This window comes from Amblyomma mixtum, chromosome 3 (genome assembly GCF_055824585.1).
Source record: "Amblyomma mixtum isolate Tamu chromosome 3, ASM5582458v1, whole genome shotgun sequence".
In the NCBI taxonomy this organism is placed as follows: domain Eukaryota; kingdom Metazoa; phylum Arthropoda; class Arachnida; order Ixodida; family Ixodidae; genus Amblyomma; species Amblyomma mixtum.
Genome location: NC_143014.1, coordinates 401,473,719 through 401,497,481, shown reverse-complemented (window position 1 = coordinate 401,497,481; position 23,763 = coordinate 401,473,719).

Sequence of the window (23,763 nt, the reverse complement as noted above, 5' to 3'; positions counted from 1 at the left end):
GTGATGTGATGGATGTGATGTGATGGATGTGATGTGATGGATGTGATGGATGGATGTGATGGATGGATGTGATGGATGGATGGATGTGATGGATGTCATGGATGCATGTCATGGATGTGATGTCATGGATGTGATGTGATGGATGTGATGTGATGGATGTGTTGGATGTGATGGATGTGATGTGATGGATGTGATGAATGTGATGGATGTGAAGGGATGGACGTGATTTGATGGATGTGATGTGATGGACGGATGGATGTGATGGATGGATGTGATGGATGGGTGTCATGGATGGATGTCATGGATGGATGTGACGGATGGATGTGGTGGATGGATGTGATGGATGGATGGATGTGATGGATGGATAGATGTGATGGATGGATGTGACGTGATGGATGTGACGTGATGCATGTGACGTGATGGATGAGATGGATGTGATGTGATGGATGTGATTTGAAGAATGTGATGTGGTGGATGGATGGATGTGATGGATGGATGGATGTGAAGGATGGATGTGATGGATGGATGTGATGGATGGATGTGATGGATGGGTGTCATGGATGGATGTCATGGATGGATGTGATGGATGGATGTCGTGGATGGATGTGATGGATGTGCTGTGATGGATGTGATGTGATGGATGGATGCAATGGATGGATGTCATGGATGGATGTCATGGATGGATGTCATGGATGGATGTCATGGATGGATGTGTTGGATGTGATGTGATGGATGTGATGTGATGGATGTGACGTGAAGGATGTGACGCGATGGATGTGACCTGATGGATGTGACGTGATGGATGTGACGTGATGGATGTGATGTGATGGATGAGAGGGATGGATGTGATGGATGGATGTGATGTGATGAATGTGATGGATGTGATGTGATGGATGTGATGTGATGGATGGGATTTGATGGATGTGATGGATGTGATGTGATGGATGGATGTGGTGAATGGATGTGATGAATGGATGTGAGGGATGGATATGATGGATGGATGTGATGGATGTCACGGATGGATGCCATGGATGGACGTGATGGATGGATGTGATGCATATGATGTGATGGATGTGATGTGATGGATGTGATGGGATGGAAGTGATGTGATGGATGTGATGTGATGGATGGATGGATGTAATGGATGGATGTAATGGATGAATGTAATGGATGGATATAATGGATGGATGTAATGGATATATGTAATGGATGTAATGAATGAATCTAATGGATATTATGGATGGATGTAATGGATGTAATGGATGGATGGATGGATGGATGGATGTAATGGATGGATGGATGGATGGATGGATGTAATGGATGGATAGGTGTAATGGATGGATGGATGTAATGGATGAATGGAATTAATGAATGGATGGATGTAATGGATGGATGGATGTAATGACTGGATGGATGTAATGAATGGATGGATGTAATGGATGGATAGATGTATGGATGGATGGATGGATGTAATGGATGGATAGATCGATGTAAAGGATGGATGGATGGATGGATGTAATAGATGGATGGATGGATGTAATGGATAGATGTAATGGATGGATATAATGGATGGATGGATGGATGTGATGGATGTGATGGATGTGATGTGATGTGATGGATGTGATGTGATGTGATGTGATGTGATGGATGTGATGTGATGGATGTGATGTGATGGATGGATGGATGGTTGGATGGATGGATGTGATGGATGGATGTGATGAATGGATGTGATGAATGAATGTGATGAATGGATGTGATGGATGGATGTGATGGATGTAATGGATGGATGTGATGGATGTCATGGATGGATGTCATGGATGGACGTGATGGATGGATGTGATGGATATGATGTGATGGATGTGATGTGATGGATGTGATGGGATGGAAGTGATGTGATTGATGTGATGGATGTGATGTGATGGATGGATGGATGGATGTAATGGATGGATGTAATTGATGGATGTAATGGATGAATGTAATGGATGTAATGGATGGATATAACGGATGTAATGGATGGATGGATGGATGGATGGATGGATGTAATGGATGGATGGGTGTAATGGATGGATGGATGTAATGGATGGATGGATGTAATGTATGAATGGAATTAATGGATAGATGGATGTAATGGATGGATGGATGTAATGAGTGGATGGATGTAATGAATGGATGGATGTAATGGATGGATAGAAGTAATGGATGTGATGTGATGGATGTGATTTGATGGATGTGATGGATGTGATTTGATGGATGTGATGTGATGGATTGAAGTGGTGAATGGATGTGATGAATGGATGTGATGGATGGATGTGATGGATGGATGTGATGAATGGATGTGATGGATGGATGTCATGGATGGATGGATGTGATGGATGGATGTGATGGATGGATGTGGTGGATGGATGTGATGGATGGATGGATGGATGTGATGGATGGATGGATGTGATGGATGGCTGTCATGGATGGACGTGATGGATGGATGTGATGGATATGATGTGATGGATGTGATGTGATGGATGTGATGGGATGGAAGTGATGTGATTGATGTGATGGATGTGATGTGATGGATGGATGGATGGATGTAATGGATGGATGTAATTGATGGATGTAATGGATGAATGTAATGGATGTAATGGATGGATATAACGGATGTAATGGATGGATGGATGGATGTAATGGATGGATGGGTGTAATGGATGGATGGATGTAATGGATGGATGGATGTAATGTATGAATGGAATTAATGGATAGATGGATGTAATGGATGGATGGATGTAATGAGTGGATGGATGTAATGAATGGATGGATGTAATGGATGGATAGAAGTAATGGATGTGATGTGATGGATGTGATTTGATGGATGTGATGGATGTGATTTGATGGATGTGATGTGATGGATTGAAGTGGTGAATGGATGTGATGAATGGATGTGATGGATGGATGTGATGGATGGATGTGATGAATGGATGTGATGGATGGATGTCATGGATGGATGGATGTGATGGATGGATGTGATGGATGGATGTGGTGGATGGATGTGATGGATGGATATGATGGATGGATGAGATGGATGGATATGATGGATGGATGTGATGTGATGGATGTGTTGGATGTGATGGATGTGATGTGATGGTTGTGATGGATGTGATTTGATGGATGTGATGGATGTGATTTGATGGATGTGATGGATGTGATTTGATGGATGTGATGTGATGGATTGAAGTGGTGAATGGATGTGATGAATGGATGTGATGGATGGATGTGATGGATGGATGTGATGAATGGATTTGATGGATGGATGTGATGGATGTCATGGATGGATGGATGTGGTGGATGGATGTGATGGATGGATGGATGTGATGGATGGCTGTGATGGATGGATGTGATGGATGGATATGATGGATGGATGGATGGATGAGATGGATGGATGTGATGTGATGTGATGGATGTGATGTGATGGATGTGGTGTGGCGGATGTGATGTGATGGATTTGATGTATGTGATGTGATGGAAGTGATTTGATGGATATGATGGATGTGATGTGATGGATGGATGTGATGAATGGACGTGATGGATGGATGTGATGGATGGATGTCATGGATGGATGTCACGGATGGATGTGGTGGATGGATGTGATGGATGGATGGATGTGATGGATAGATAGATCTGATGGATGGATGTGACGTGAAGGATGTGACGTGATGGATGTGACGTGATGCATGAGACGTGATGGATGAGATGGATGTGATGTGATGGATGAGAGGGATGGATGTGATGGATGGATGGATGTGACGTGATGGATGTGACGTGATGCATGTGACGTGATGGATGAGATGGATGTGATGTGATGGATGAGAGGGATGGATTTCATGGATGGATGGATGTGATGTGATGGATGTGATGTGATGGATGTGAAGGGATGGACGTGATTTGATGGATGTGATGTGATGGACGGATGGATGTGATGGATGGATGTGATGGATGGGTGTCATGGATGGATGTCATGGATGGATGTCATGGATGGATGTGACGGATGGATGTGGTGGATGGATGTGATGGATGGATGGATGTGATGGATGGATAGATGTGATGGATGGATGTGACGTGATGGATGTGACGTGATGCATGTGACGTGATGGATGAGATGGATGTGATGTGATGGATGTGATGTGATGGATGTGATTTGAAGAATGTGAGGTGGTGGATGGATGGATGTGATGGATGGATGGATGTGAAGGATGGATGTGATGGATGGATGTGATGGATGTGATTTGAAGAATGTGAGGTGGTGGATGGATGGATGTGATGGATGGATGGATGTGAAGGATGGATGTGATGGATGGATGTGATGTGATGGATGTGCTGTGATGGATGTGATGTGATGGATGGATGCAATGGATGGATGTCATGGATGGATGTCATGGATGGATGTCATGGATGGATGTGTTGGATGTGATGTGATGGATGTGATGTGATGGATGTGACGTGAAGGATGTGACGCGATGGATGTGACCTAATGGATGTGACGTGATGGATGTGACGTGATGGATGTGATGTGATGGATGAGAGGGATGGATGTGATGCATGGTTGTGATGTGATTAATGTGATGTGATGGATGTGATTTGATGGATGTGATGGATGTGATTTGATGGATGTGATTTGATGGATGTGATGGATGTGATGTGATGGATGGATGTGGTGAATGGATGTGATGAATGGATGTGATGGATGGATGTGATGGATGGATGTGGTGGATGGATGTGATGGATGGATAGATGTGATGGATATATGGATGTGATGGATGGATGGATGTGATGGATGTCATGGATGGATGTGATCAATGGATGTGATGAATGGATGTGATGGATGGATGTGATGGATGGATGTGATGGATGGATGTCATGGATGGATGGATGTGATGGATGTGACGTGATGGATGTGAGCTGATGGATGTGATGGATGTGATGTGATATATGTGATGTGATGGATGTGACGTGATGGATGTGATGGATGAGAGGGATGGATGTGATGGATGGATGTGATGTGATGTGATGGATGTGATGTGATGGATGTGATGTGATGGATGTGATGTGATGTGATGGATGTGATTTGATGGATGTGATGGATGTGATGGGATGGATGGATGTGGTGAATGGATGTGATGAATGGATGTGATGGATGGATGTGATGGATGGATGTGATATGATGGATGTGATGTGATGTGATGGATGTGATGTGATGTGATGGATGTGATTTGATGTGATGGATGGATGTGATATGATGGATGTGATGTGATGTGATTTGATGTGATGGATGTGATGTGATGGATGGATGTGATATGATGGATGTGATGTGATGGATGTGATTTGATGTGATGGATGTGATGTGATGGATGTGATGTGATGTGATATGATGGATGTGATGTGATCGATGTGATTTGATGGATGTGATGTGATGGATGTGATGGATGTGATATGATGGATGTGATGTGATGGATGTGCTGTGATGGATGTGATGTGATGGATGTGATGTGATGGAAGTATGTGATGGATGTGATGCGATGGATGTGATGTGATGCATGGATGGATGTAATGGATGGATGTAATTTATGGATGTGATGGATGAATGTAATGGATGAAATGGATGGATGTAATGGATGTAATGGATGGATGTAATGGATGTAATGGATGGATGGATGTAATGGGTGGATGAATGTAATGGATGGATGGATGTAATGGATGGATGTAATGGATGCGATGGATGGATGTCATGGATGGATATCGTGGATGGATGTGATGGATGGATGTGATGGATGGATGTGTTGGATGTGATGTGACGGATGTGATGGATGAGAGGGATGGATGTGATGTGATGGATGTGATGTGATGGATATGATGGATGTGATGTGATGGAAGTGATTTGTTGGATATGATGAATGTGATGTGATGGATGGGATGTGATGGATGGATGTGGTGAATGGATGTGATGAATGGATGTGAAGGATGGATGTGATGGATGGATGTGATGGATGTCATGTATGGATGTGATGGATGGATGGATGTGATGGATGTCATGGATGGATGTGATGAATGGATTTGATGAATGGATGTGATGGATGGATGTGATGGATGGATGTGATGGATGGATGTGTTGGATTTGATGTGATGCATGTGACGTGATGGATGTGACGTGATGGAATTGACGTGAAGGATGTGACGTGATGAATGTGTGTGATGGATGTGAGGTGATGGATGTGACGTGATGGATGTGATGTGATGGATGAGAGGGATGGATGTGATGGATGGATGTGATGTGATGTGATGGATGTGATGTGATGTGATGGATGTGATGTGATGGATGTGATGTGATGGATGTGATGTGATGGATGGATGTGGTGAATGGATGTGATGAATGGATGAGATGGATGGATGTGATGGATGGATGTGATGGATGTCACGGATGGATGTCATGGATGGACGTGATGGATGGATGTGATGGATATGATGTGATGGATGTGATGTGATGTGATGGATGTGATGGGATGGAAGTGATGTGATGGATGTGATGTGATTGATGTGATGGATGTGATGTGATGGATGGATGTAATAGATGGATGTAATTGATGGATGTAATGGATGAATGTAATGGATGTAATGGATGGATATAGTGGATGTAATGGATGGATGAAATGGATGGATGTAATGGATGTAATGAATGAATGTAATGGATGTAATGGATGGATGTAATGGATGTAATGGATGGATGGATGAATATAATGGCTGGATGGATGTAATGGATGGATGGATGTAATGGATGAATGGAATTAATGAATGGATGGATGTAATGGATGGATGGATGTAATGACTGGATGGATGTAATGAATGGATGGATGTAATGGATGGATAGATGTAATGGATGGATGGATGGATGGATGGATATATGGATGGATGTAATGTTTGGATAGATCGATGTAATGGATGGATGGATGGAATAGATGGATGGATGGATGTAATGGATGGATGTAATGGATGGATATAATGGATGGATGGATGTGATGTGATGTGATGGATGTGATGTGATGGATGTGATGTGATGGATGTTATGTGATGGATGGATGTGGTGAATGGATGTGATGAATGGATGTGATGGATGGATGTGATGGATGGATGTGATGGATGTCACGGATAGATGTCATGGATGGACGTGATGGATGGATGTGATGGATATGATATGATGGATGTGATGTGATGTGATGGATGTGATGGGATGGATGTGATGTGATGGATGTGATGGGATGGAAGTGATGTGATTGATGTGATGGATGTGATGTGATGGATGGATGGATGGATGTAATGGATGGATGTAATGGATGGATGTAATTTATGGATGTAATGGATGAATGTAATGGATGTAATGGATGGATATAACGGATGTAATGGATGGATGTAATGCATGTAATGAATGGATGTAATGGATGGATGTAATGGATGTAATGGATGGATGGATGGATGTAATGGATGGATGGATGGATGGATGGATGTAATGGATGGATGGGTGTAATGGATGGATGGATGTAATGGATGGATGGATGTAATGTATGAATGGAATTAATGGATAGATGGATGTAATGGATGGATGGATGGATGTAATGAATGGATGGATGTAATGGATTGATAGAAGTAATGGATGGATGGATGGATGTAATGGATGGATAGATGGATGTAATGGATGGATGGATGGATGTAATAATAGATGGATGGATGGATGTAATGGATGGATGGATGGATGGATGTAATGGATGGATATAATGGATGGATGGATGTGACGTGATGGATGTGATGTGATGGATGGATGTGATGAATGGATGTGATTTATGGATGTGATGGATGGATGTCATGGATGGATGTTATTGGTGGATGCGATGGATGGATGTCATGGATGGATGTGGTGGATGGATGTGATGGATGGATGTGTTAGATGTGATGGATGTGTTGGATGTGATGGATGTGATAAATGTGATGTGATGGATGTGATGGATGTGATTTGATGGATGTGATGGATGTGATGGATGTGATTTGATGGATGTGATGTGATGGATTGAAGTGGTGAATGGATGCGATGAATGGATGTGATGGATGGATGTGATGGATGTCATGGATGGATGGATGTGATGGATGGATGTGATGGATGGATGTGACGTGATGGATGTGATATGATGCATGTGACGTGATGGATGAGATGGATGTGATGTGATGGATGTGATGTGATGGATGTGATTTGAAGAATGTGATGTGGTGGATGGATGGATGTGAAGGATGGATGTGATGGATGGATGTGATGGATGGATGTGATGGATGGGTGTCATGGATGGATGTCATGGATGGATGTGATGGATGGATGTCGTGGATGGATGTGATGGATGGATGGATGTGATGTGATGGATGTGCTGTGATGGATGTGATGTGATGGATGGATGCAATGAATGGATGTCATGGATGGATGTCATGGATGGATGTCATGGATGGATGTCATGGATGGATGTGATGGATGGATGTGTTGGATGTGATGTGATGGATGTGATGTGATGGATGTGACGTGAAGGATGTGACGCGATGGATGTGACCTGATGAATGTGACGTGATTGATGTGACGTGATGGATGTGATGTGATGGATGAGAGGGATGGATGTGATGCATGGATGTGATGTGATTAATGTGATGTGATGGATGTGATTTGATGGATGTGATGGATGTGATGTGATGGATGGATGTGGTGAATGGATGTGATGAATGGATGTGATGGATGGATGTGATGGATGGATGTGATGGATGTCATGGATGGATGTGATGGATGGATGTGATGGATGGATGTGGTGGATGGATGTGATGGATGGATAGATGTGATCGATAGATGGATGTGATGGATGGATGTGATGGATGTCATGGATGGATGTGATCAATGGATGTGATGAATGGATGTGATGGATGGATGTGATGGATGGATGTCATGGATGGATGGATGTGATGGATGTGACGTGATGGATGTGAGCTGATGGATGTGATGGATGTGATGTGTTATATGTGATGAGATGGATGTGATGTGATGGATGAGAGGGATGGATGTGATGGATGGATGGATGTGACGTGATGGATGTGACGTGATGCATGTGACGTGATGGATGAGATGGATGTGATGTGATGGATGAGAGGGATGGATTTCATGGATGGATGGATGTGATGTGATGGATGTGATGTGATGGATGTGATGGGATGGATGTGATTTGATGGATGTGATGTGGTGGATGGATGGATGTGATGAATGGGTGTGATGAATGGATGTGATGAATGGATGTGTTGGATGGATGTGATGGATGGATGGATGTAATGGATGGATGTGATGGATGGATGTGATGGATTAATGTGATGGATGGATGTTATGGATGAGTGTCATGAAGGGATGTCATGGATGGATGTGATGGATGGATGTGGTGGATGGACGTGATGGATGGATGGATGGATGTGATGGATGGATAGATGTGATGGATGTGATGTGATGGATGTGCTGTGATGGATGTGATGTGATGGATGGATGTGATGTGAGGGATGTGATGTGATAGATGCGATGTGATGGACGTGATGTGATGGATGTGATGTGATGGATGTGATGTGATGGATGTGATCTGATGGATGTGATGTGATGGATGTGATGGATGGATGTGATGGATGGATGTGATGGATGGATGGATGTGATGGATGTCATGGATGCATGTCATGGATGTGATGTCATGGATGTGATGTGATGGATGTGTTGGATGTGATGGATGTGATGTGATGGATGTGATGAATGTGATGGATGTGAAGGGATGGACATGATTTGATGGATGTGATGTGATGGACGGATGGATGTGATGGATGGATGTGATGGATGGGTGTCATGGATGGATGTCATGGATGGATGTCATGGATGGATGTGACGGATGGATGTGGTGGATGGATGTGATGGATGGATGGATGTGATGGATGGATAGATGTGATGGATGGATGTGACGTGATGGATGTGACGTGATGCATGTGACGTGATGGATGAGATGGATGTGATGTGATGGATGTGATTTGAAGAATGTGATGTGGTGGATGGATGGATGTGATGGATGGATGGATGTGAAGAATGGATGTGATGGATGGATGTGATGAATGGATGTGATGGATGGGTGTCATGGATGGATGTCATGGATGGATGTGATGGATGGATGTCGTGGATGGATGTGATGGATGTGCTGTGATGGATGTGATGTGATGGATGGATGCAATGGATGGATGTCATGGATGGATGTCATGGATGGATGTCATGGATGGATGTCATGGATGGATGTGTTGGATGTGATGTGATGGATGTGATGTGATGGATGTGACGTGAAGGATGTGACGCGATGGATGTGACCTGATGGATGTGACGTGATGGATGTGACGTGATGGATGTGATGTGATGGATGAGAGGGATGGATGTGATGGATGGATGTGATGTGATGAATGTGATGGATGTGATGTGATGGATGTGATGTGATGGATGGGATTTGATGGATGTGATGGATGTGATGTGATGGATGGATGTGGTGAATGGATGTGATGAATGGATGTGAGGGATGGATGTGATGGATGGATGTGATGGATGTCACGGATGGATGCCATGGATGGACGTGATGGATGGATGTGATGCATATGATGTGATGGATGTGATGTGATGGATGTGATGGGATGGAAGTGATGTGATGGATGTGATGTGATGGATGGATGGATGTAATGGATGGATGTAATTGATGGATGTAATGGATGAATGTAATGGATGGATATAATGGATGTATGTAATGGATATATGTAATGGATGTAATGAATGAATCTAATGGATGTTATGGATGGATGTAATGGATGTAATGGATGGATGGATGGATGGATGGATGTAATGGATGGATGGATGGATGGATGGATGGATGGATGGATGTAATGGATGGATAGGCGTAATGGATGGATGGATGTAATGGATGAATGGAATTAATGAATGGATGGATGTAATTGATGGATGGATGTAATGACTGGATGGATGTAATGAATGGATGGATGTAATGGATGGATAGATGTATGGATGGATGGATGGATGTAATGGATGGATAGATCCATGTAAAGGATGGATTGATGGATTTAATAGATGGATGGATGGATGTAATGGATAGATGTAATGGATGGATATAATGGATGGATGGATGGATGTGATGGATGTGATGGATGTGATGTGATGTGATGGATGTGATGTGATGTGATGGATGTGATGTGATGGATGTGATGTGATGGATGGATGGATGGATGGATGTGATGGATGGATGGGATGAATGGATGTGATGAATGAATGTGATGAATGGATGTGATGGATGGATGTGATGGATGTAATGGATGGATGTGATGGATGTCATGGATGGATGTCATGGATGGACGTGATGGATGGATGTGATGGATATGATGTGATGGATGTGATGTGATGGATGTGATGGGATGGAAGTGATGTGATTGATGTGATGGATGTGATGTGATGGATGGATGGATGTAATGGATGGATGTAATTGATGGATGTAATGGATGAATGTAATGGATGTAATGGATGGATATAACGGATGTAATGGATGGATGGATGGATGGATGGATGTAATGGATGGATGGGTGTAATGGATGGATGGATGTAATGGATGGATGGATGTAATGTATGAATGGAATTAATGGATAGATGGATGTAATGGATGGATGGATGTAATGAGTGGATGGATGTAATGAATGGATGGATGTAATGGATGGATAGAAGTAATGGATGTGATGTGATGGATGTGATGGATGTGATGGATGTGATTTGATGGATGTGATGTGATGGATTGAAGTGGTGAATGGATGTGATGAATGGATGTGATGGATGGATGTGATGGATGGATGTGATGAATGGATGTGATGGATGGATGTCATGGATGGATGGATGTGATGGATGGATGTGATGGATGGATGTGGTGGATGGATGTGATGGATGGATGGATGGATGTGATGGATGGATGGATGTGATGGATGGCTGTGATGGATGGATGTGATGGATGGATATGATGGATGGATGAGATGGATGGATATGATGGATGGATGTGATGTGATGGATGTGATGTGATGGATGTGTTGGATGTGATGGATGTGATGTGATGGTTGTGATGGATGTGATTTGATGGATGTGATGGATGTGATTTGATGGATGTGATGGATGTGATTTGATGGATGTGTGTGATGGATTGAAGTGGTGAATGGATGTGATGAATGGATGTGATGGATGGATGTGATGGATGGATGTGATGAATGGATTTGATGGATGGATGTGATGGATGTCATGGATGGATGGATGTGATGGATGGATGTGATGGATGGATGTGGTGGATGGATGTCATGGATGGATGTCATGGATGGATGTCATGGATGGATGTCATGGATGGATGTGTTGGATGTGATGTGATGGATGTGATGTGATGGATGTGACGTGAAGGATGTGACGCGATGGATGTGACCTGATGGATGTGACGTGATGGATGTGACGTGATGGATGTGATGTGATGGATGAGAGGGATGGATGTGATGCATGGTTGTGATGTGATTAATGTGATGTGATGGATGTGATTTGATGGATGTGATTTGATGGATGTGATGGATGTGATGTGATGGATGGATGTGGTGAATGGATGTGATGAATGGATGTGATGGATGGATGTGATGGATGGATGTGGTGGATGGATGTGATGGATGGATAGATGTGATGGATAGATGGATGTGATGGATGGATGGATGTGATGGATGTCATGGATGGATGTGATCAATGGATGTGATGAATGGATGTGATGGATGGATGTGATGGATGGATGTCATGGATGGATGTCATGGATGGATGGATGTGATGGATGTGACGTGATGGATGTGAGCTGATGGATGTGATGGATGTGATGTGATATATGTGATGTGATGGATGTGACGTGATGGATGTGATGGATGAGAGGGATGGATGTGATGGATGGATGTGATGTGATGTGATGGATGTGATGTGATGGATGGATGAATATAATGGATGGATGGATGTAATGGATGGATGGATGTAATGGATGAATGGAATTAATGAATGGATGGATGTAATGGATGGATGGATGTAATGACTGGATGGATGTAATGAATGGATGGATGTAATGGATGGATAGATGTAATGGATGGATGGATGGATGGATGGATATATGGATGGATGTAATGTTTGGATAGATCGATGTAATGGATGGATGGATGGAATAGATGGATGGATGGATGTAATGGATGGATGTAATGGATGGATATAATGGATGGATGGATGTGATGTGATGTGATGGATGTGATGTGATGGATGTGATGTGATGGATGTTATGTGATGGATGGATGTGGTGAATGGATGTGATGAATGGATGTGATGGATGGATGTGATGGATGGATGTGATGGATGTCACGGATAGATGTCATGGATGGACGTGATGGATGGATGTGATGGATATGATATGATGGATGTGATGTGATGTGATGGATGTGATGGGATGGATGTGATGTGATGGATGTGATGGGATGGAAGTGATGTGATTGATGTGATGGATGTGATGTGATGGATGGATGGATGGATGTAATGGATGGATGTAATGGATGGATGTAATTTATGGATGTAATGGATGAATGTAATGGATGTAATGGATGGATATAACGGATGTAATGGATGGATGTAATGCATGTAATGAATGGATGTAATGGATGGATGTAATGGATGTAATGGATGGATGGATGGATGTAATGGATGGATGGATGGATGGATGGATGTAATGGATGGATGGGTGTAATGGATGGATGGATGTAATGGATGGATGGATGTAATGTATGAATGGAATTAATGGATAGATGGATGTAATGGATGGATGGATGGATGTAATGAATGGATGGATGTAATGGATTGATAGAAGTAATGGATGGATGGATGGATGTAATGGATGGATAGATGGATGTAATGGATGGATGGATGGATGTAATAATAGATGGATGGATGGATGTAATGGATGGATGGATGGATGGATGTAATGGATGGATATAATGGATGGATGGATGTGACGTGATGGATGTGATGTGATGGATGGATGTGATGAATGGATGTGATTTATGGATGTGATGGATGGATGTCATGGATGGATGTTATTGGTGGATGCGATGGATGGATGTCATGGATGGATGTGGTGGATGGATGTGATGGATGGATGTGTTAGATGTGATGGATGTGTTGGATGTGATGGATGTGATAAATGTGATGTGATGGATGTGATGGATGTGATTTGATGGATGTGATGGATGTGATGGATGTGATTTGATGGATGTGATGTGATGGATTGAAGTGGTGAATGGATGCGATGAATGGATGTGATGGATGGATGTGATGGATGTCATGGATGGATGGATGTGATGGATGGATGTGATGGATGGATGTGACGTGATGGATGTGATATGATGCATGTGACGTGATGGATGAGATGGATGTGATGTGATGGATGTGATGTGATGGATGTGATTTGAAGAATGTGATGTGGTGGATGGATGGATGTGAAGGATGGATGTGATGGATGGATGTGATGGATGGATGTGATGGATGGGTGTCATGGATGGATGTCATGGATGGATGTGATGGATGGATGTCGTGGATGGATGTGATGGATGGATGGATGTGATGTGATGGATGTGCTGTGATGGATGTGATGTGATGGATGGATGCAATGAATGGATGTCATGGATGGATGTCATGGATGGATGTCATGGATGGATGTCATGGATGGATGTGATGGATGGATGTGTTGGATGTGATGTGATGGATGTGATGTGATGGATGTGACGTGAAGGATGTGACGCGATGGATGTGACCTGATGAATGTGACGTGATTGATGTGACGTGATGGATGTGATGTGATGGATGAGAGGGATGGATGTGATGCATGGATGTGATGTGATTAATGTGATGTGATGGATGTGATTTGATGGATGTGATGGATGTGATGTGATGGATGGATGTGGTGAATGGATGTGATGAATGGATGTGATGGATGGATGTGATGGATGGATGTGATGGATGTCATGGATGGATGTGATGGATGGATGTGATGGATGGATGTGGTGGATGGATGTGATGGATGGATAGATGTGATCGATAGATGGATGTGATGGATGGATGTGATGGATGTCATGGATGGATGTGATCAATGGATGTGATGAATGGATGTGATGGATGGATGTGATGGATGGATGTCATGGATGGATGGATGTGATGGATGTGACGTGATGGATGTGAGCTGATGGATGTGATGGATGTGATGTGTTATATGTGATGAGATGGATGTGATGTGATGGATGAGAGGGATGGATGTGATGGATGGATGGATGTGACGTGATGGATGTGACGTGATGCATGTGACGTGATGGATGAGATGGATGTGATGTGATGGATGAGAGGGATGGATTTCATGGATGGATGGATGTGATGTGATGGATGTGATGTGATGGATGTGATGGGATGGATGTGATTTGATGGATGTGATGTGGTGGATGGATGGATGTGATGAATGGGTGTGATGAATGGATGTGATGAATGGATGTGTTGGATGGATGTGATGGATGGATGGATGTAATGGATGGATGTGATGGATGGATGTGATGGATTAATGTGATGGATGGATGTTATGGATGAGTGTCATGAAGGGATGTCATGGATGGATGTGATGGATGGATGTGGTGGATGGACGTGATGGATGGATGGATGGATGTGATGGATGGATAGATGTGATGGATGTGATGTGATGGATGTGCTGTGATGGATGTGATGTGATGGATGGATGTGATGTGAGGGATGTGATGTGATAGATGCGATGTGATGGACGTGATGTGATGGATGTGATGTGATGGATGTGATGTGATGGATGTGATCTGATGGATGTGATGTGATGGATGTGATGGATGGATGTGATGGATGGATGTGATGGATGGATGGATGTGATGGATGTCATGGATGCATGTCATGGATGTGATGTCATGGATGTGATGTGATGGATGTGTTGGATGTGATGGATGTGATGTGATGGATGTGATGAATGTGATGGATGTGAAGGGATGGACATGATTTGATGGATGTGATGTGATGGACGGATGGATGTGATGGATGGATGTGATGGATGGGTGTCATGGATGGATGTCATGGATGGATGTCATGGATGGATGTGACGGATGGATGTGGTGGATGGATGTGATGGATGGATGGATGTGATGGATGGATAGATGTGATGGATGGATGTGACGTGATGGATGTGACGTGATGCATGTGACGTGATGGATGAGATGGATGTGATGTGATGGATGTGATTTGAAGAATGTGATGTGGTGGATGGATGGATGTGATGGATGGATGGATGTGAAGAATGGATGTGATGGATGGATGTGATGAATGGATGTGATGGATGGGTGTCATGGATGGATGTCATGGATGGATGTGATGGATGGATGTCGTGGATGGATGTGATGGATGTGCTGTGATGGATGTGATGTGATGGATGGATGCAATGGATGGATGTCATGGATGGATGTCATGGATGGATGTCATGGATGGATGTCATGGATGGATGTGTTGGATGTGATGTGATGGATGTGATGTGATGGATGTGACGTGAAGGATGTGACGCGATGGATGTGACCTGATGGATGTGACGTGATGGATGTGACGTGATGGATGTGATGTGATGGATGAGAGGGATGGATGTGATGGATGGATGTGATGTGATGAATGTGATGGATGTGATGTGATGGATGTGATGTGATGGATGGGATTTGATGGATGTGATGGATGTGATGTGATGGATGGATGTGGTGAATGGATGTGATGAATGGATGTGAGGGATGGATGTGATGGATGGATGTGATGGATGTCACGGATGGATGCCATGGATGGACGTGATGGATGGATGTGATGCATATGATGTGATGGATGTGATGTGATGGATGTGATGGGATGGAAGTGATGTGATGGATGTGATGTGATGGATGGATGGATGTAATGGATGGATGTAATTGATGGATGTAATGGATGAATGTAATGGATGGATATAATGGATGTATGTAATGGATATATGTAATGGATGTAATGAATGAATCTAATGGATGTTATGGATGGATGTAATGGATGTAATGGATGGATGGATGGATGGATGGATGTAATGGATGGATGGATGGATGGATGGATGGATGGATGTAATGGATGGATAGGCGTAATGGATGGATGGATGTAATGGATGAATGGAATTAATGAATGGATGGATGTAATTGATGGATGGATGTAATGACTGGATGGATGTAATGAATGGATGGATGTAATGGATGGATAGATGTATGGATGGATGGATGGATGTAATGGATGGATAGATCCATGTAAAGGATGGATTGATGGATTTAATAGATGGATTGATGGATGTAATGGATAGATGTAATGGATGGATATAATGGATGGATGGATGGATGTGATGGATGTGATGGATGTGATGTGATGTGATGGATGTGATGTGATGTGATGGATGTGATGTGATGGATGTGATGTGATGGATGGATGGATGGATGGATGTGATGGATGGATGGGATGAATGGATGTGATGAATGAATGTGATGAATGGATGTGATGGATGGATGTGATGGATGTAATGGATGGATGTGATGGATGTCATGGATGGATGTCATGGATGGACGTGATGGATGGATGTGATGGATATGATGTGATGGATGTGATGTGATGGATGTGATGGGATGGAAGTGATGTGATTGATGTGATGGATGTGATGTGATGGATGGATGGATGTAATGGATGGATGTAATTGATGGATGTAATGGATGAATGTAATGGATGTAATGGATGGATATAACGGATGTAATGGATGGATGGATGGATGGATGGATGTAATGGATGGATGGGTGTAATGGATGGATGGATGTAATGGATGGATGGATGTAATGTATGAATGGAATTAATGGATAGATGGATGTAATGGATGGATGGATGTAATGAGTGGATGGATGTAATGAATGGATGGATGTAATGGATGGATAGAAGTAATGGATGTGATGTGATGGATGTGATGGATGTGATGGATGTGATTTGATGGATGTGATGTGATGGATTGAAGTGGTGAATGGATGTGATGAATGGATGTGATGGATGGATGTGATGGATGGATGTGATGAATGGATGTGATGGATGGATGTCATGGATGGATGGATGTGATGGATGGATGTGATGGATGGATGTGGTGGATGGATGTGATGGATGGATGGATGGATGTGATGGATGGATGGATGTGATGGATGGCTGTGATGGATGGATGTGATGGATGGATATGATGGATGGATGAGATGGATGGATATGATGGATGGATGTGATGTGATGGATGTGATGTGATGGATGTGTTGGATGTGATGGATGTGATGTGATGGTTGTGATGGATGTGATTTGATGGATGTGATGGATGTGATTTGATGGATGTGATGGATGTGATTTGATGGATGTGTGTGATGGATTGAAGTGGTGAATGGATGTGATGAATGGATGTGATGGATGGATGTGATGGATGGATGTGATGAATGGATTTGATGGATGGATGTGATGGATGTCATGGATGGATGGATGTGATGGATGGATGTGATGGATGGATGTGGTGGATGGATGTCATGGATGGATGTCATGGATGGATGTCATGGATGGATGTCATGGATGGATGTGTTGGATGTGATGTGATGGATGTGATGTGATGGATGTGACGTGAAGGATGTGACGCGATGGATGTGACCTGATGGATGTGACGTGATGGATGTGACGTGATGGATGTGATGTGATGGATGAGAGGGATGGATGTGATGCATGGTTGTGATGTGATTAATGTGATGTGATGGATGTGATTTGATGGATGTGATGGATGTGATGTGATGGATGGATGTGGTGAATGGATGTGATGAATGGATGTGATGGATGGATGTGATGGATGGATGTGGTGGATGGATGTGATGGATGGATAGATGTGATGGATAGATGGATGTGATGGATGGATGGATGTGATGGATGTCATGGATGGATGTGATCAATGGATGTGATGAATGGATGTGATGGATGGATGTGATGGATGGATGTCATGGATGGATGTCATGGATGGATGGATGTGATGGATGTGACGTGATGGATGTGAGCTGATGGATGTGATGGATGTGATGTGATATATGTGATGTGATGGATGTGACGTGATGGATGTGATGGATGAGAGGGATGGATGTGATGGATGGATGTGATGTGATGTGATGGATGTGATGTGATGGATGGATGAATATAATGGATGGATGGATGTAATGGATGGATGGATGTAATGGATGAATGGAATTAATGAATGGATGGATGTAATGGATGGATGGATGTAATGACTGGATGGATGTAATGAATGGATGGATGTAATGGATGGATAGATGTAATGGATGGATGGATGGATGGATGGATATATGGATGGATGTAATGTTTGGATAGATCGATGTAATGGATGGATGGATGGAATAGATGGATGGATGGATGTAATGGATGGATGTAATGGATGGATATAATGGATGGATGGATGTGATGTGATGTGATGGATGTGATGTGATGGATGTGATGTGATGGATGTTATGTGATGGATGGATGTGGTGAATGGATGTGATGAATGGATGTGATGGATGGATGTGATGGATGGATGTGATGGATGTCACGGATAGATGTCATGGATGGACGTGATGGATGGATGTGATGGATATGATATGATGGATGTGATGTGATGTGATGGATGTGATGGGATGGATGTGATGTGATGGATGTGATGGGATGGAAGTGATGTGATTGATGTGATGGATGTGATGTGATGGATGGATGGATGGATGTAATGGATGGATGTAATGGATGGATGTAATTTATGGATGTAATGGATGAATGTAATGGATGTAATGGATGGATATAACGGATGTAATGGATGGATGTAATGCATGTAATGAATGGATGTAATGGATGGATGTAATGGATGTAATGGATGGATGGATGGATGTAATGGATGGATGGATGGATGGATGGATGTAATGGATGGATGGGTGTAATGGATGGATGGATGTAATGGATGGATGGATGTAATGTATGAATGGAATTAATGGATAGATGGATGTAATGGATGGATGGATGGATGTAATGAATGGATGGATGTAATGGATTGATAGAAGTAATGGATGGATGGATGGATGTAATGGATGGATAGATGGATGTAATGGATGGATGGATGGATGTAATAATAGATGGATGGATGGATGTAATGGATGGATGGATGGATGGATGTAATGGATGGATATAATGGATGGATGGATGTGACGTGATGGATGTGATGTGATGGATGGATGTGATGAATGGATGTGATTTATGGATGTGATGGATGGATGTCATGGATGGATGTTATTGGTGGATGCGATGGATGGATGTCATGGATGGATGTGGTGGATGGATGTGATGGATGGATGTGTTAGATGTGATGGATGTGTTGGATGTGATGGATGTGATAAATGTGATGTGATGGATGTGATGGATGTGATTTGATGGATGTGATGGATGTGATTTGATGGATGTGATGTGATGGATTGAAGTGGTGAATGGATGCGATGAATGGATGTGATGGATGGATGTGATGGATGTCATGGATGGATGGATGTGATGGATGGATGTGATGGATGGATGTGACGTGATGGATGTGATATGATGCATGTGACGTGATGGATGAGATGGATGTGATGTGATGGATGTGATGTGATGGATGTGATTTGAAGAATGTGATGTGGTGGATGGATGGATGTGAAGGATGGATGTGATGGATGGATGTGATGGATGGATGTGATGGATGGGTGTCATGGATGGATGTCATGGATGGATGTGATGGATGGATGTCGTGGATGGATGTGATGGATGGATGGATGTGATGTGATGGATGTGCTGTGATGGATGTGATGTGATGGATGGATGCAATGAATGGATGTCATGGATGGATGTCATGGATGGATGTCATGGATGGATGTCATGGATGGATGTGATGGATGGATGTGTTGGATGTGATGTGATGGATGTGATGTGATGGATGTGACGTGAAGGATGTGACGCGATGGATGTGACCTGATGAATGTGACGTGATTGATGTGACGTGATGGATGTGATGTGATGGATGAGAGGGATGGATGTGATGCATGGATGTGATGTGATTAATGTGATGTGATGGATGTGATTTGATGGATGTGATGGATGTGATGTGATGGATGGATGTGGTGAATGGATGTGATGAATGGATGTGATGGATGGATGTGATGGATGGATGTGATGGATGTCATGGATGGATGTGATGGATGGATGTGATGGATGGATGTGGTGGATGGATGTGATGGATGGATAGATGTGATCGATAGATGGATGTGATGGATGGATGTGATGGATGTCATGGATGGATGTGATCAATGGATGTGATGAATGGATGTGATGGATGGATGTGATGGATGGATGTCATGGATGGATGGATGTGATGGATGTGACGTGATGGATGTGAGCTGATGGATGTGATGGATGTGATGTGTTATATGTGATGAGATGGATGTGATGTGATGGATGAGAGGGATGGATGTGATGGATGGATGGATGTGACGTGATGGATGTGACGTGATGCATGTGACGTGATGGATGAGATGGATGTGATGTGATGGATGAGAGGGATGGATTTCATGGATGGATGGATGTGATGTGATGGATGTGATGTGATGGATGTGATGGGATGGATGTGATTTGATGGATGTGATGTGGTGGATGGATGGATGTGATGAATGGGTGTGATGAATGGATGTGATGAATGGATGTGTTGGATGGATGTGATGGATGGATGGATGTAATGGATGGATGTGATGGATGGATGTGATGGATTAATGTGATGGATGGATGTTATGGATGAGTGTCATGAAGGGATGTCATGGATGGATGTGATGGATGGATGTGGTGGATGGACGTGATGGATGGATGGATGGATGTGATGGATGGATAGATGTGATGGATGTGATGTGATGGATGTGCTGTGATGGATGTGATGTGATGGATGGATGTGATGTGAGGGATGTGATGTGATAGATGCGATGTGATGGACGTGATGTGATGGATGTGATGTGATGGATGTGATGTGATGGATGTGATCTGATGGATGTGATGTGATGGATGTGATGGATGGATGTGATGGATGGATGTGATGGATGGATGGATGTGATGGATGTCATGGATGCATGTCATGGATGTGATGTCATGGATGTGATGTGATGGATGTGTTGGATGTGATGGATGTGATGTGATGGATGTGATGAATGTGATGGATGTGAAGGGATGGACATGATTTGATGGATGTGATGTGATGGACGGATGGATGTGATGGATGGATGTGATGGATGGGTGTCATGGATGGATGTCATGGATGGATGTCATGGATGGATGTGACGGATGGATGTGGTGGATGGATGTGATGGATGGATGGATGTGATGGATGGATAGATGTGATGGATGGATGTGACGTGATGGATGTGACGTGATGCATGTGACGTGATGGATGAGATGGATGTGATGTGATGGATGTGATTTGAAGAATGTGATGTGGTGGATGGATGGATGTGATGGATGGATGGATGTGAAGAATGGATGTGATGGATGGATGTGATGAATGGATGTGATGGATGGGTGTCATGGATGGATGTCATGGATGGATGTCATGGATGGATGTCATGGATGGATGTGTTGGATGTGATGTGATGGATGTGATGTGATGGATGTGACGTGAAGGATGTGACGCGATGGATGTGACCTGATGGATGTGACGTGATGGATGTGACGTGATGGATGTGATGTGATGGATGAGAGGGATGGATGTGATGGATGGATGTGATGTGATGAATGTGATGGATGTGATGTGATGGATGTGATGTGATGGATGGGATTTGATGGATGTGATGGATGTGATGTGATGGATGGATGTGGTGAATGGATGTGATGAATGGATGTGAGGGATGGATGTGATGGATGGATGTGATGGATGTCACGGATGGATGCCATGGATGGACGTGATGGATGGATGTGATGCATATGATGTGATGGATGTGATGTGATGGATGTGATGGGATGGAAGTGATGTGATGGATGTGATGTGATGGATGGATGGATGTAATGGATGGATGTAATTGATGGATGTAATGGATGAATGTAATGGATGGATATAATGGATGTATGTAATGGATATATGTAATGGATGTAATGAATGAATCTAATGGATGTTATGGATGGATGTAATGGATGTAATGGATGGATGGATGGATGGATGGATGTAATGGATGGATGGATGGATGGATGGATGGATGTAATGGATGGATAGGCGTAATGGATGGATGGATGTAATGGATGAATGGAATTAATGAATGGATGGATGTAATTGATGGATGGATGTAATGACTGGATGGATGTAATGAATGGATGGATGTAATGGATGGATAGATGTATGGATGGATGGATGGATGTAATGGATGGATAGATCCATGTAAAGGATGGATTGATGGATTTAA